Here is an 18,067-nt window from a genome sequence, read left to right as displayed (position 1 = left end):
CGGCTTACACCTTTGGTATGGTCTTTTGTTGTTCCCGGGTTGTTTTGGCGTGGAGTGGCAGACTGTCGGGCCATTGACGAGGCCAGGAAGAAGCCTAATTCGGCTGTGGCTAAATAGGTTCTGGCTAATGGTGGGGCTGTTGCGCCGCATGAGCGGATCAGATTGCGTTATCATTATCTTTTCTGGCCTGATGGGGTAGTTTATTTTCTGGAGGATCTCTTTTTGGTGGTGTCCTCCGTGCGGTAGGCTTATGGTGGCGGAGCAAAGTTTCTGGGACCAGAAACTTTGCTTGTGGCAGGAAAGAACGGCAGGTTACCTGTTAAAACAGGCAACCAGCCATTCTTTCCAGCCACAGGTAACCTGCCGTTCTTTCCCGGGTGGGTAGTCATGGTAGAGGGTTGAGTGGATACCGTTTTGTTGTTAGTTTGTTTGGTTAGGATTTTGCAGTTTTGCAAATTGGGGTATGAGTCTTAGCTGTTCTTTCTTTGCCACCATTAGCTAATCCCTTTCTTTACAGCTAGTTAAAGTTTACAGTAATTTAAATAAATCAGCTAACATTTCTCTCCCAAACCTAAGTCTCTGTGTCGTTATTTCATTTAAGGTAAAGTGATGTGTTATGATTCATGCATCAGCCGTTAGGAGGATGTTTATTATTTTTTAAATATACTTCCAGGGACTGTTTCTGAACCATGGAAATAAAAATCTGAATTTTTGTCTGTTTGTTCCAGCATCATGTAAAAACTGGAAGAATTTGGATTGCATTTTAACTATTGTATAGCTTAGTGACCTAGAAAGAAGCTGAGGCATGTATGATCTCAACGTGACATCAGGGAGAGGAGCAATAACCAGATGCTTGGGAGAGGAGCAATAACCAGACGCTTGACACTTATACATCACAATATTAGATGACACTACTGTCTTTGTAAAATCAGTCCGCTGAGCAATAACAGACATCCATGTGAGGGAAGCCGCTGGCAAACGCTTATATATATATATACTGAATTTTCCTTATGCGCTATTCTTAATGATGTAGTGGGCCCTGATCAATAATAATGCCGGAGTAATTGTTATAAAATAATATACTGTTAGTGAACAGCTTCCCCCAAATAAGGCTTCTTGCCAATAGGCCTATTAATATTAATGCAGACAGTTGTTTTATTTAATGTGCACGCTGAATTCGATGGATCTTACCACTACTGATGTGAACCGTGGATAAAAAGTTTAAACTGTAAGGGTAGATAAACCCATGAACAGTTGAAACTTCTTATGTATAAGAGAATGTACTTAAAATAAAGTCTTGAAATTTTACTTGTATTTTTTTTAACAATAAATTGTTTTATAAACTGTGGGTAGTCATTATATGAGGTCTATAGAACATCCACGATTCACATCCGTAGTGGTAACATCCATCGAATTCAGAGCGCACCTCAAAAAAACAACAACAACTATCTGCTTTTATATATCTATATATATATCTATATATATATCTATATATATATATATATATATATGGAATAGTGGTAGTATGGCGCCACAGGTGTATGCGAATAAAGTAAGTGGAATTATGATGAATCGTGGACACTCCTTAACAGATATAAGGTGTCAGCTAGCCCCCAAATAGATACAGGCAGTGATAAGCTGCCTTAGATTTAGGGATAGAGAAATGGGGATGGGGGCGCCAGCGACCAACGGTGTCAAAATAAGTCTAAAAATATTTTCTATAAGAAGTGGCTGGATACGTTCAGATTAATTGATGTCACAATTACCAATTAGCACTTGTACCAGCTATAAATAAGTCCCTTGTTCAGTAGTACCTAACCCCTTGAAGAAGTCTGAACGGACGAAACGCGTTGGGAGTACCTCTAATTGACCCTCCATTTTTTAAAGATAAGCACTATTCTTTTATCATATCAAATTTTGATACTCGGTATTTGTATGTTTTGTATTTTTTTTATATATATATTTTTACTTCATTTTATGTCCTCCAGCTCTCTTTTTTATGTCATTTTTTACTTTTATTCTACAACTTTTTGATATTTTAAATCCCATTATAAATAAATGTAATTTTACTTTTTAATCTGAACGTATCCAGCCACTTCTTATAGAAAATATTTTTAGACTTATTTTGACACCGTTGGTCGCTGGCGCCCCCATCCCCATTTCTCTCTCTCTCTCTCTATATATATATATATATATATATATATACATACTGCTCAAAAAAATAAAGGGAACACTAAAATAACACATCCTAGATCTGAATGAATGAAATATTCTTATTAAATACTTTGTTCTTTACATAGTTGAATGTGCTGACAACAAAATCACACAAAAATTATCAGTGGAAATCAAATTTATTAACCCATGGAGGTCTGGATTTGGAGTCACACTCAAAATTGAAGTGGAAAAACACACTACAGGCTGATCCAACTTTGATGCAATGTCCTTAACACATGTCAAAATGAGGCTCAGTAGTGTGTGTGGCCTCCACGTGCCTGTATGACCTCCATACAATGCCTGGGCATGCTCCTGATGAGGTGGCGGATGGTCTCCTGAGGGATCTCCTCCCAGACCTGGACTAAAGCATCCGCATACTCCTGGACAGTCTGTGGTGCAACGTGGCGTTGGTGAATGGAGCGAGACATGATGTCCCAGATGTGCTCAATTGGATTCAGGTCTGGGGAACGGGCGGGCCAGTCCATAGCATCAATGCCTTCGTCTTGCAGGAACTGCTGACACACTCCAGCCACACGAGGTCTAGCATTGTCTTGCATTAGGAGGAACCCAGGGCCAACCGCACCAGCATATGGTCTCACAAGGGGTCTGAGGATATCATCTCGGTACCTAATGGCAGTCAGGCTACCTCTGGCGAGCACATGGAGGGCTGTGCGGCCCCCCAAAGAAATGCCACCCCACACCATTACTGACCCACTGCCAAACCGGTCATGTTGGAGCATGTTGCAGACAGCAGAACGTTCTTCTTGGCGTCTCCAGACTCTTTCACGTCTATCACATGTGCTTAGTGAGAATCTGCTTTCATCTGTGAAGAGCACAGGGCGCCAGTGGCGAACTTGCCAATCTTGGTGTTCTCTGGCAAATGCCAAACGTCCTGCACGGTGTTGGGCTGTAAGCACAACCCCACCTGTGGACGTCGGGCAATCAAACCACCCTCATGGAGTCTGTTTCTGATCATTTGAGTAGACACATGCACATTTGTGGCTTGCTGGAGGTCATTTTGCAGGGCTCTGGCAGTGCTCCTCCTGTTCCTCCTTGCACAAAGGCGGAGGTAGCGGCCCTGCTGCTGGGTTGTTGCCCTCCTATGGCCTCCTCCACGTCTTCTGATGTACTGGCCTGTCTCCTGGTAGCGCCTCCATGCTCTGGACACTACGCTGACAGACACAGCAAACCTTCTTGCCACAGCTCGCATTGATGTGCCATCCTGGATGAGCTGCACTACCTGAGCCACTTGTGTGGGTTGTAGACTCCGTCTCATGCTACCACTAGAGTGAAAGCACTGCCAGCTTTCAAAAGTGACCAAAACATCAGCCAGAAAGCATAGGAGCTGAGAAGTGGTCTGTGGTCACCACCTGCAGAACAACTCCTTTATTGGGGGTGTCTTGCTAATTGCCTATAATTTCCACCTGTTGTCTATTCCATTTGCACAACAGCATGTGAAATTGATTGTTAATCAGTGTTGCTTCCTAAGTGGACAGTTTGATTTCACAGAAGTGTGATTGACTTGGAGTTACATTGTGTTGTTTAAGTGTTCCCTTTATTTTTTTGAGCAGTGTATATATATATATATACAAAGTTTGTTATCGGCACTCAATGCCTCCTCAGTACTTGCCCTGGTGACGAAAGTAAAAATAATTGATTGAGTGCCGCCAATTCATCACGGATATATATATATATATATATATATAATAAAACTGTAGGGGTGTTGTTTATACATAGCAATTATTTTGAGAAATATACTTCTAAGGACTGTTTATGAATTATTGAGTTGCTCGTACCGGCATCACACAAAACTACTGGTTTCAATACTGTATAGCTTAGTGACATAGAAAGAAAGAGACATATGCATGACATCAGGAAGAGGAGTAATAAAGGAAAAACCAGACGCTTAACACTTGGCGCACTGAAAGTTGGTGTTCCGATCATGCTTGTGCAGAACTTGATACCACCCAAGTTATGCAACTGAACTCAACTTATAGACTGCTCCATGTAGTAGACCAAAGACAACTTAACCTTAAAATACACATAGAAAAATAAAATCTATAATTTATCTTTTCACATGCAAGAATAGCAGCAGCCTCTGTACTACTTACACACTGGGATGCGACTCAAGAGGACGCTCTATATGTGCCTCTTTCTAGCCCAAATTAGATAACAGGTTACACAGGACCCTGAGCCCCAGGCAAGGAGGAGGAGAAGCTGGGATCCCTGGTTCACTTATAGTTCTCTCCCCCCTCCTATCTCTCCTCTGGATAATTAGCTCCGTTGGTATGTAGCTTATGAAACCTGAACTGTCCTGCTCGCAAGCTGGCTGCCTTGTTCTGCTGCTGCATAACAGAGAGAGCTAGTCAGTGTTTCATCAGCTGGGGGGTCCAGGGTACAGTATTCCCTTTGTCGCCCCCCAATCCCCCCGCCCACCTCAAGTCTGGATATGAGTGGGAGTGAGTGTAGCTTTATTTCAGTATATATATTCCACAGTGGCGTAACTAGAAATTTTTCTCCCCCAAGCCAAAAAATTCTTCGGCGCCACCCCCCCCCCATCCCCGATAATTGGCACCAGTAAAGGGATAAAAATGCGCGCGCCGAATGCTGCAAAAAGGGGCGTGGCTTCGTTGAAATGGGCGTGGCTTCACATAAAGGGGCGTGTCATTGCAGGGAAAGACTACCTCATACCCCAGTTTTGCAACCTGCACGCCCAGACGTTAGCCACCACAGGAAAGAAAAATAATCCTGATTCATGCCATTTGTACTTTTTCCTCCTTATAGTAATGCCCAGTATACATTATGCCACATACTGCAATGGCCCTTAGACATTATGCCACATACAATAATGCACACACCGTAATGCCCCCGACACATTATGACAGGAATCGCAATGCCCGTTATACATTATGCTACACACTGCAATGCCCCTGATACATTATAGCACATACAATGTCTGTGACACATTATGACACACACCGCAATGACCCTGAGACATTATACCACATACCACAATGCTTGTGATATAGTATACCATACACCGTAATGCCTGACACATTATGACACACACCGCAATGTCCGTGATACATTATGCCACACACTGCAATGACCCTGAGACATTATACCACATATCACAATGCCCGTGATATAGTATACCATACACCGTAATGCCTGTGACACATACTGCAATGCCCGTTATACCCTATGCCACACACCGCAATGCCCGTTATACATTATGCCACACTGCAATGCCCCTGAGACATTATTTCACATACCACAATGCCCGTGATATAGTATGCCACACACCGTAATGCCTGTGACACATTATGACACACACCGCAATGTCCGTGATACATTATGCCACACACCGTAATGCCCATTACACATTAAGTCCTACAGTAAGGCTTCTAATTACTTTTAAATTACCTGCTCGTTGCCAGGGGTTTCATGCTCTTAGTTCCATGCACGGTGCCAGGGGTTTTCATGCTCAGGGTGTCATGCTCGTTGCCGGGGGTATCATGCACTGGGTGTCATGCTCGTTGCCAGGGGTTTCATGCTTGTTGCTAGGGCTGTGCTCTCCCAGTGCCACATATGCCCCCAGTGCCAGATATTCCCCCACAGTGCCAGGTACTCACATGCCCCCAGTGCCAAATATAGCCCCCCCCATGTGTCAGGTACACATATACCCCCCCAGTGCCACATATGCCCCCAGTGCCAGATATTCCCCCACAGTGCCAGGTACTAACATGCCCCCAGTGCCAAATACAGCCCCCTTCCCCCCATGTGCCAGGTACACATATACCCCCCCAGTGCCACATATGCCCCCAGTGCCACATAAGCCCCCCTCCCCCTGGGCCACATATTCCCCCAGTGCCACATAAGCCCTTCTCCCCCTGTGCCGCATATGCTCCCCCAGTGCCCCCCATGCTCCCCCAGTGCCCCCCCTCCCCCGCTGTTTTGTGTTGGAGGGACACAGAGGGCACAGCGCGCGCCTCTCCTGTGTCCCTCCTGGGTCTCCGGCGGGTCTGTTAAAGGAAGTGCCGGTTCGTGAACCAATCAGAGCTCACGAACGGCACTTCCTTTATTAGACCGGCGGAGACCCAGGAGGGACACAGGAGAGTCGCGCGCTGTGCCCTCTGTGTCCCTCCTTACAGCAGCGGAGGGAAGGAGGAGACCGCAGATTGACATGCGGACACTCGTCGGCATATTAAATCTGCGCTAAATCAGTGGCGCCCCCGCAGCCCCTCGCCCCCAAGCCACCGCGAGGGCTGCAGGGGCAGTAGTTACGCCACTGATATTCCACAAATTATAGATCAGTGCGCTTCTCCTTATTCATTATTTCTGTACCCAATATATATAGTCAGCAGAAAGTCTTACTATCCAATGGCAAATTTCACCACTGCTTCTACACGCTCCACTTCTATGGGTGGTTGCTCAGTCTCTCAGGGTGCAACTAGGTGTATGGCCAGAAAAATCTAAAAGCAAGAGAGAGAAACAAGCACCTACAGTCAGTGCCGTAACTAGGCATTTTAGCACTGTGTGCAGGAAACAGCATCTGCGCCCCCCTCCCCCACATATATAAAACAGGGCCAGTGCGCGCTGTAGGCACGTGGCAAAAGTATAGTGGCGTGGCTTTATGGGGAAGGGGCGTAGCCACAGAGATCCCTTTTACACCCCACATATGTAAAGTAGGGACAGTGCGCGCTGTAGTCACATTACACTGCACAGTAGCATCTATTAGTCACATTACACCGCACAGTAGTGTTCATTAGTCACATTACACCGCAACAGTAGTGTTCGTTTGTCACTTTACTACACCGCACAGTGGCTCCCGATAGTCACATTACTACACCGCACAGTAGTGTTCGTTAGTCACATTACTACACCGCACAGTAGTGTTCGTTAGTCACATTACACCACACAGTAGCGCCTGATAGTCACATTACACCGCACAGTAGCGCCCGATAGTCACATTACACCGCACAGTAGTGTCCATTAGTCACATTACACCACATAGTAGTGTTCGTTAGTCACATTACACCACACAGTAGCGCCCGATAGTCACATTACACAGCTCAGTAGTGCCTGATAGTCACATTACAATGAACAATTACACTGCATATTAGTATTCGTTAGTCAATTTACTACACCGCACAGTAGCGCCCGATAGTCACATTACTACACCGCACAGTAATTTTCGTTATTCATTTTACTACACCGCACAATAATTTTTGTTAGTCACATTACTACACCACACAGTAGTGTTTGTTAGTCACATTACTACACCGCACCATAGTCACATTACACAGCACAGTAGCGCCCGCAACCGCACAGTAGTAATTGATATATATATATATATACATATATATATATATATATATATACAGAATATTCACAAACAATAAGTAAATATTGGATTAAGGTCCAGTTTGTGCAGGTTGTTCTTTTTGTTTTGTTTTTTAACAAAATCTCTACACACAGTTATCTAAAATGTTACTGACACAGACAGGATAAAATGACCAACCACAAGGCTAGTCAAATTATTCACTTGCCTGATACTGCATACCCACATAAGAAGAATTTCATGTGAGTCTAGACGAGGGGAGGGGGGGGAGAGCATTTACGCGTGCTGAGAGCAGCAGCCGTCTCCTCTCCAGGACCCGGAAGTCACAGTGCAGAGAGAGCAGGAGGAGAGGGGAGCGGATGCGAGCACGGGGGGAGAGAGAGACAGAGACTCACACAGACACAGACTGTCCAGCGCTGCCTGCTGTGTATGTAAGGTACTGTATATTAGCAGCCTAGCAACAGGATGGTGCGAAAAAAGTGATTGCATGGGCAATCACAAGGTGATTGACAGGAAGTGGCTGTTTGTGGGTGGCAACTGACCGTTTTACAGGAGTGTCCGGAGAAACGCAGGAGGGACCAGGCATTTTGAGGGAGGGTGTCTGACGTCAGCTCCGGCCCTGATCAGCATGAAACAAACGCAGAGGCTGAGTAAGTCCTGGGCAGTGCAAAGACTGCTCAAACTGATGTTTGTGCAGGTCTCCTAGAAAAGCGAATGCACACCTACACACACCATATACCCTCTCCCTGTAGGCGGCGACTATCTGATTGTAGGGCAGCAAAAACCGCAGCCCTGCAATCAGGTCTGAATGAACCCCCTAGGTCTCAAAGGCCCAAACTGGCATGGTCAAGTTGGAGGCACGGCAATTCTCATTTCAGGGCTTCCTCAGGAGAATATCCAAGACTGTACTGGGGCCTTTCTTATACCCCCAATAACTAGCAATTCATTATGCAAATCACTTCTGGTCCGCATCAGCAGTGGAACCGGAAGTGCATGTAGCAGGAAGTGAGGTGTGCCCGCACAGCCCCGTCTGCCAGTGGCACATGGTGGAAGTGCGTAATCACCGGAAGTGATGCTGCCGCTTCGAATGCCGCGAGCCACAAGCGGAAGTGTGTCACTACCGGAAGTGACGTGGCGGTATGAGCGGGAACAGAACTGAGCCAGATGGTCACACCCACCTCCTGGAAGACATCAAAACGATAACATAATTGGGCTTGATGGAAACGTTAATACACATCCAATGATTTTGGTGAAAAATAAAAAATGAAAAAGGTATAAAAAAGTATCTCTGACTCATACACATATTGTGACACTGTAGATGGTACATTTTTTGTACAAATTGTGGTGTGTGCTATACCCCACTTGGTTCATGTTTGTTGATAGATATGGAGGACAAACAATTGAGAGGAGAGGTATAGACGGCTTAATTCAGGGCATGTAAAATCAAAGAAAAAGTAAAAGTCGCATTAGCAAAAGTAAGATTAGTGCAATAATATAACCAATAAAATTTGTTGTCTATGCATTAAAGACTGTCACTAATGCCCCCAATGATAATTTACTTTTTTTTAAATCAAACAAATTAAATGAAACTACTAATCATTCCTTCCTTCCACTACATACATACCCTAACTCCCTTGAGCCCCTGATCTAGTTATTGATAAAGATCTGTGTCAGACCATTTTTGCTGATTTTGCGTTCATATATATATATATATATATATATATATTTTTTTTTTTATTTTTTTTACAAAAACAGCTAAAATAACATGATTTGGCCTTTTTTGTTCCTAGAGTATTATTAACCTCAATAACATACATTACCATGCATTTCAAGGCAATTTTGACCACAGTACAAACAGTGAAAAATATATATTGTACTATATATATTTTTAGATGCTGTAATCATCTGTACAGATTATTTTCAGCCTCAATGTAGGATCAGTTCCTCAAAGTTATATTCGACCTGGAGAAGGTTCCGCTTCATCCATCTATACGCAGGGTACAGTATGTAGTACCATGTAAATGTTTCTTTACTAATATGTACGACTAATTTTTGCATTAATTCAACATATTTCCACTTTATTGCAGACATCGTGGCAAAGGGAGTGGAATTGCGGCAAGTCCTGGATGCGGCTACCTTATATGGAATTCAAAACCCGCAAGATCTGACGCTGGATGAAAACAATATTGTGATGTGGTCAAAATTGACTGGAAATTAGTGTAAACTAATATTATTTAGAGATGTGCGGCTGGCACTTTTCGTGTTTTGGCTTTGGTTCTAATTCCACTTTCGTGTTTTGGTTTTGGCTTGGTTTTGCCAAACCCACCCTTTCGTGTTTTGGTTTTGGATCTGGATGATTTTTGAAAAAAACATAAAAACAGCTAAAATCACAGAAATTGGGGGTAATTCTGCTCCTACGGTACTATTAACCTCAATAACAATCATTTCCACTCATTTCCAGTCTATTCTGAACACCTCACACCTCACAATATTTTTTTTGGCCAAAAGGTTGCACCGAGGTTGCTGGATGACTAAGCTAAGTGACACAAGTGGACAACACAAACACCTAGCCCATCTAGGAGTGGCACTGCAGTGTCAGACAGGAGGGCAGAGATAAAAAAAAGGCCCCAAACAGCACATGATGCAAAGAAGAAAAAGAATTGCAATGAGGTAGTTGTATGACTGTGAGGGACTTGTTATTATTATTATACGTCAGCAGTGGACATATAGCAGAAGTGTATACCACTGTGACTGCCTGGTCACTGGAATGACTGATGGCCAGGACACTACCACTGGTCTGATGCAGCACAACACAGCAACAATGTGAGGGAATTGTTGTTGTTGTTGTTATTATTGTTATTATTATTATACATCAGCAGTGGACATATAGCAGCAGTGTATACTAGAGATGAGCGGGTTCGGTTTCTCTGAATCCGAACCCGCCCGAACTTCATGTTTTTTTACACGGGTCCGAGCGACTCGGATCTTCCCGCCTTGCTCGGTTAACCCGAGCGCGCCCGAACGTCATCATCACGCTGTCGGATTCTCGCGAGGCTCGGATTCTATCGCGAGACTCGGATTCTATATAAGGAGCCGCGCGTCGCGGCCATTTTCACACGTGCATTGAGATTGATAGGGAGAGGACGTGGCTGGCGTCCTCTCCGTTTAGAAATTAAAATAGATAGGAGAGTGAGAGTGAGACACTTCATTTACTTACTGGAGCTTAGGAGGAGTTATACTAGTGACTGATGACCAGTGACCTGACCACCAGTGCAGTTTTATAATTTATTATTATTTAATAATCCGTTCTGTTCTTGTTCTCTGCCTGAAAAAAACGATACACAGTGACTCAGTCACACTCACATACCATATCTGTGCTCAGCCCAGTGTGCTGCATCATCTATGTATAATATCTGACTGTGCTCACACAGCTTAATTGTGGGGGAGACTGGGGAGCAGTTATTGGTTATAGCAGGAGCCAGGAGTACATATTAAACAGTGCACACTTTTGCTGCCAGAGTGCCACTGCCAGTGTGACTGACCACTGACCACTGTGACCAGTGACCTGACCACACTGACCACCAGTATAGTATACTGTGATTGAATGTCTGCCTGAAAAAGTACACTCGTCGTGTGACTTGTGTGGTGTTTTTTTATTCTATTAAAATTAAAAAACTCATTCTGCTGACAGACAGTGTCCAGCAGGTCCGTCATTATATAATATATACCTGTCCGGCTGCAGTAGTGATATATATATATATTTTTTATATCATTATTTATCATCCAGTCTATACTAGCAGCAGACACAGTACGGTAGTTCACGGCTGTAGCTACCTCTGTGTCGGCACTCGGCAGTCCATCCATAATTGTATACCACCTACCCGTGGTTTTTTTTTCTTTCTTCTTTATACATACTACATCTCATTATCATCCAGTCTATATTAGCAGCAGACACAGTACAGTACGGTAGTCCACGGCTGTAGCTACCTCTGTGTCGGCACTCGGCAGTCCATCCATAATTGTATACCACCTACCCGTGGTTTTTTTTTTCTTTCTTCTTTATACATACTACATCTCATTATCATCCAGTCTATATTAGCAGCAGACACAGTACAGTACGGTAGTCCACGGCTGTAGCTACCTCTGTGTCGGCACTCGGCAGTCCATCCATAATTGTATACCACCTACCCGTGGTTTTTTTTTTCTTTCTTCTTTATACATACTACATCTCATTATCATCCAGTCTATATTAGCAGCAGACACAGTACAGTACGGTAGTCCACGGCTGTAGCTATCTCTGTGTCGGCACTCGGCAGTCCATCCATAATTGTATACCACCTACCCGTGGTTTTTTTTTCTTTCTTCTTTATACATACTACATCTCATTATCAACCAGTCTATATTAGCAGCAGACACAGTACAGTACGGTAGTCCACGGCTGTAGCTACCTCTGTGTCGGCACTCGGCAGTCCATCCATAATTGTATACCACCTACCCGTGGTTTTTTTTTCTTTCTTCTTTGTACATACTACATCTCATTATCAACCAGTCTATATTAGCAGCAGACACAGTACGGTAGTTCACGGCTGTAGCTACCTCTGTGTCGGCACTCGGCAGTCCATCCATAATTGTATACCACCTACCCGTGGTTTTTCTTTCTTTCTTCTTTATACATACTACATCTCATTATCATCCAGTCTATATTAGCAGCAGACACAGTACAGTACGGTAGTCCACGGCTGTAGCTACCTCTGTGTCGGCACTCGGCAGTCCATCCATAATTGTATACCACCTACCCGTGGTTTTTTCTTCTTTCTTCTTTATACATACTACATCTCATTATCATCCAGTCTATATTAGCAGCAGACACAGTACAGTACGGTAGTCCACGGCTGTAGCTACCTCTGTGTCGGCACTCGGCAGTCCATCCATAATTGTATACCACCTACCCGTGGTTTTTTTTTCTTTCTTCTTTATACATACTACATCTCATTATCAACCAGTCTATATTAGCAGCAGAAACAGTACAGTACGGTAGTCCATGGCTGTAGCTACCTCTGTGTCGGCACTCGGCAGTCCATCCATAATTGTATACCACCTACCCGTGGTTTTTTTTTTCTTTCTTCTTTATACATACTACATCTCATTATCATCCAGTCTATATTAGCAGCAGACACAGTACAGTACGGTAGTCCACGGCTGTAGCTACCTCTGTGTCGGCACTCGGCAGTCCATCCATAATTGTATACCACCTACCCGTGGTTTTTTTTTCTTTCTTCTTTATACATACTACATCTCATTATCATCCAGTCTATATTAGCAGCAGACACAGTACAGTACGGTAGTCCACGGCTGTAGCTACCTCTGTGTCTGCACTCGGCAGTCCATCCATAATTGTATACCACCTACCCGTGGTTTTTTTTTTCTTTCTTCTTTATACATACTACATCTCATTATCAACCAGTCTATATTAGCAGCAGACACAGTACAGTACGGTAGTCCACGGCTGTAGCTACCTCTGTGTCGGCACTCGGCAGTCCATCCATAATTGTATACCACCTAGTCCTACCGGTGGTTTTTTTTTTTTCTTCTTTATACATACTACATCTCATTATCATCCAGTCTATATTAGCAGCAGACACAGTACAGTACGGTAGTCCACGGCTGTAGCTACCTCTGTGTCGGCACTCGGCAGTCCATCCATAATTGTATACCACCTACCCGTGGTTTTTTTTTTCTTTCTTCTTTATACATACTACATCTCATTATCAACCAGTCTATATTAGCAGCAGACACAGTACAGTACGGTAGTCCACGGCTGTAGCTACCTCTGTGTCGGCACTCGGCAGTCCATCCATAATTGTATACTAGTATCCATCCATCTCCATTGTTTACCTGAGGTGCCTTTTAGTTGTGCCTATTAAAATATGGAGAACAAAAATGTTGAGGTTCCAAAATTAGGGAAAGATCAAGATCCACTTCCACCTCGTGCTGAAGCTGCTGCCACTAGTCATGGCCGAGACGATGAAATGCCAGCAACGTCGTCTGCCAAGGCCGATGCCCAATGTCATAGTACAGAGCATGTCAAATCCAAAACACCAAATATCAGTAAAAAAAGGACTTCAAAACCTAAAATAAAATTGTCGGAGGAGAAGCGTAAACTTGCCAATATGCCATTTACCACACGGAGTGGCAAGGAACGGCTGAGGCCCTGGCCTATGTTCATGGCTAGTGGTTCAGCTTCACATGAGGATGGAAGCACTCAGCCTCTCGCTAGAAAACTGAAAAGACTCAAGCTGGCAAAAGCACCGCAAAGAACTGTGCGTTCTTCGAAATCCCAAATCCACAAGGAGAGTCCAATTGTGTCGGTTGCGATGCCTGACCTTCCCAACACTGGACGTGAAGAGCATGCGCCTTCCACCATTTGCACGCCCCCTGCAAGTGCTGGAAGGAGCACCCGCAGTCCAGTTCCTGATAGTCAGATTGAAGATGTCAGTGTTGAAGTACACCAGGATGAGGAGGATATGGGTGTTGCTGGCGCTGGGGAGGAAATTGACCAGGAGGATTCTGATGGTGAGGTGGTTTGTTTAAGTCAGGCACCCGGGGAGACACCTGTTGTCCGTGGGAGGAATATGGCCACTGACATGCCTGGTGAAAATACCCAAAAAATCAGCTCTTTGGTGTGGAAGTATTTCAACAGAAATGCGGACAACAGGTGTCAAGCCGTGTGTTGCCTTTGTCAAGCTGTAATAAGTAGGGGTAAGGACGTTAACCACCTCAGAACATCCTCCCTTATACGTCACCTGCAGCGCATTCATAATAAGTCAGTGACAAGTTCAAAAACTTTGGGCGACAGCGGAAGCAGTCCACTGACCAGTAAATCCCTTCCTCTTGTAACCAAGCTCACGCAAACCACCCCACCAACTCCCTCAGTGTCAATTTCCTCCTTCCCCAGGAATGCCAATAGTCCTGCAGGCCATGTCACTGGCAATTCTGACGAGTCCTCTCCTGCCTGGGATTCCTCCGATGCATCCTTGCGTGTAACGCCTACTGCTGCTGGCGCTGCTGTTGTTGCTGCTGGGAGTCGATGGTCATCCCAGAGGGGAAGTCGTAAGCCCACTTGTACTACTTCCAGTAAGCAATTGACTGTTCAACAGTCCTTTGCGAGGAAGATGAAATATCACAGCAGTCATCCTGCTGCAAAGCGGATAACTGAGGCCTTGACAACTATGTTGGTGTTAGACGTGCGTCCGGTATCCGCCGTTAGTTCACAGGGAACTAGACAATTTATTGAGGCAGTGTGCCCCCGTTACCAAATACCATCTAGGTTCCACTTCTCTAGGCAGGCGATACCGAGAATGTACACGGACGTCAGAAAAAGACTCACCAGTGTCCTAAAAAATGCAGTTGTACCCAATGTCCACTTAACCACGGACATGTGGACAAGTGGAGCAGGGCAGGGTCAGGACTATATGACTGTGACAGCCCACTGGGTAGATGTATGGACTCCCGCCGCAAGAACAGCAGCGGCGGCACCAGTAGCAGCATCTCGCAAACGCCAACTCTTTCCTAGGCAGGCTACGCTTTGTATCACCGGTTTCCAGAATACGCACACAGCTGAAAACCTCTTACGGCAACTGAGGAAGATCATCGCGGAATGGCTTACCCCAATTGGACTCTCCTGTGGATTTGTGGCATCGGACAACGCCAGCAATATTGTGTGTGCATTAAATATGGGCAAATTCCAGCACGTCCCATGTTTTGCACATACCTTGAATTTGGTGGTGCAGTATTTTTTAAAAAACGACAGGGGCGTGCAAGAGATGCTGTCGGTGGCCAGAAGAATTGCGGGACACTTTCGGCGTACAGGCACCACGTACAGAAGACTGGAGCACCACCAAAAACTACTGAACCTGCCCTGCCATCATCTGAAGCAAGAAGTGGTAACGAGGTGGAATTCAACCCTCTATATGCTTCAGAGGTTGGAGGAGCAGCAAAAGGCCATTCAAGCCTATACAATTGAGCACGATATAGGAGGTGGAATGCACCTGTCTCAAGCGCAGTGGAGAATGATTTCAACGTTGTGCAAGGTTCTGATGCCCTTTGAACTTGCCACACGTGAAGTCAGTTCAGACACTGCCAGCCTGAGTCAGGTCATTCCCCTCATCAGGCTTTTGCAGAAGAAGCTGGAGACATTGAAGGAGGAGCTAACACGGAGCGATTCCGCTAGGCATGTGGGACTTGTGGATGGAGCCCTTAATTCGCTTAACAAGGATTCACGGGTGGTCAATCTGTTGAAATCAGAGCACTACATTTTGGCCACCGTGCTCGATCCTAGATTTAAAGCCTACCTTGGATCTCTCTTTCCGGCAGGCACAAGTCTGCTGGGGTTGAAAGACCTGCTGGTGAGAAAATTGTCAAGTCAAGCGGAACGCGACCTGTCAACATCTCCTCCTTCACATTGTCCCGCAACTGGGGGTGCGAGGAAAAGGCTCAGAATTCCGAGCCCACCCGCTGGCGGTGATGCAGGGCAGTCTGGAGCGACTGCTGATGCTGACATCTGGTCCGGACTGAAGGACCTGACAACGATTACGGATATGTCGTCTACTGTCACTGCATATGATTCTCTCAACATTGAAAGAATGGTGGAGGATTATATGAGTGACCGCATCCAAGTAGGCACGTCACACAGTCCGTACTTATACTGGCAGGAAAAAGAGGCAATTTGGAGGCCCTTGCACAAACTGGCTTTATTCTACCTAAGTTGCCCTCCCACAAGTGTGTACTCCGAAAGAGTGTTTAGTGCCGCCGCTCACCTTGTCAGCAATCGGCGTACGAGGTTACATCCAGAAAATGTGGAGAAGATGATGTTCATTAAAATGAATTATAATCAATTCCTCCGCGGAGACATTGACCAGCAGCAATTGCCTCCACAAAGTACACAGGGAGCTGAGATGGTGGATTCCAGTGGGGACGAATTGATAATCTGTGAGGAGGGGGATGTACACGGTGATATATCGGAGGATGATGATGAGGTGGACATCTTGCCTCTGTAGAGCCAGTTTGTGCAAGGAGAGATTAATTGCTTCTTTTTTGGTGGGGGTCCAAACCAACCCGTCATATCAGTCACAGTCGTGTGGCAGACCCTGTCACTGAAATGATGGGTTGGTTAAAGTGTGCATGTCCTGTTTATACAACATAAGGGTGGGTGGGAGGGCCCAAGGACAACTCCATCTTGCACCTCTTTTTTCTTTAATTTTTCTTTGCGTCATGTGCTGTTTGGGGAGGGTTTTTTGGAAGGGACATCCTGCGTGACACTGCAGTGACACTCCTAGATGGGCCCGGTGTTTGTGTCGGCCACTAGGGTCGCTTATCTTACTCACACAGCTACCTCATTGCGCCTCTTTTTTTCTTTGCGTCATGTGCTGTTTGGGGAGGGTTTTTTGGAAGGGACATCCTGCGTGACACTGCAGTGACACTCCTAGATGGGCCCGGTGTTTGTGTCGGCCACTAGGGTCGCTTATCTTACTCACACAGCTACCTCATTGCGCCTCTTTTTTTCTTTGCGTCATGTGCTGTTTGGGGAGGGTTTTTTGGAAGGGACATCCTGCGTGACACTGCAGTGCCACTCCTAGATGGGCCCGGTGTTTGTGTCAGCCACTAGGGTCGCTTATCTTACTCACACAGCTACCTCATTGCGCCTCTTTTTTTCTTTGCGTCATGTGCTGTTTGGGGAGGGTTTTTTGGAAGGGACATCCTGCGTGACACTGCAGTGCCACTCCTAGATGGGCCCGGTGTTTGTGTCGGCCACTAGGGTCGCTTATCTTACTCACACAGCTACCTCATTGCGCCTCTTTTTTTCTTTGCGTCATGTGCTGTTTGGGGAGGGTTTTTTGGAAGGGACATCCTGCGTGACACTGCAGTGACACTCCTAGATGGGCCCGGTGTTTGTGTCGGCCACTAGGGTCGCTTATCTTACTCACACAGCTACCTCATTGCGCCTCTTTTTTTCTTTGCGTCATGTGCTGTTTGGGGAGGGTTTTTTGGAAGGGACATCCTGCGTGACACTGCAGTGCCACTCCTAGATGGGCCAGGTGTTTGTGTCGGCCACTAGGGTCGCTTAGCTTAGTCATCCAGCGACCTCGGTGCAAATTTTAGGACTAAAAATAATATTGTGAGGTGTGAGGTATTCAGAATAGACTGAAAATGAGTGGAAATGATGGTTTTTGAGGTTAATAATACTTTGGGATCAAAATGACCCCCAAATTCTATGATTTAAGCTGTTTTTTAGGTTTTTTGGAAAAAAACACCCGAATCCAAAACACACCCGAATCCGACAAAAAAAATTCGGTTAGGTTTTGCCAAAGCGCGGTCGAACCCAAAACACGGCCGCGGAACCGAACCCAAAACCAAAACACAAAACCCGAAAAATTTCCGGCGCTCATCTCTAGTGTATACCACTGTGACTGCCTCGTCACTGGAATGACTGATGGCCAGGACACTACTACT

Source organism: Pseudophryne corroboree, chromosome 3, assembly GCF_028390025.1.
Source record: "Pseudophryne corroboree isolate aPseCor3 chromosome 3, aPseCor3.hap2, whole genome shotgun sequence".
NCBI classification, from domain to species: Eukaryota; Metazoa; Chordata; class Amphibia; order Anura; family Myobatrachidae; genus Pseudophryne; species Pseudophryne corroboree.
Note: the sequence above shows the minus strand (reverse complement) of the source record.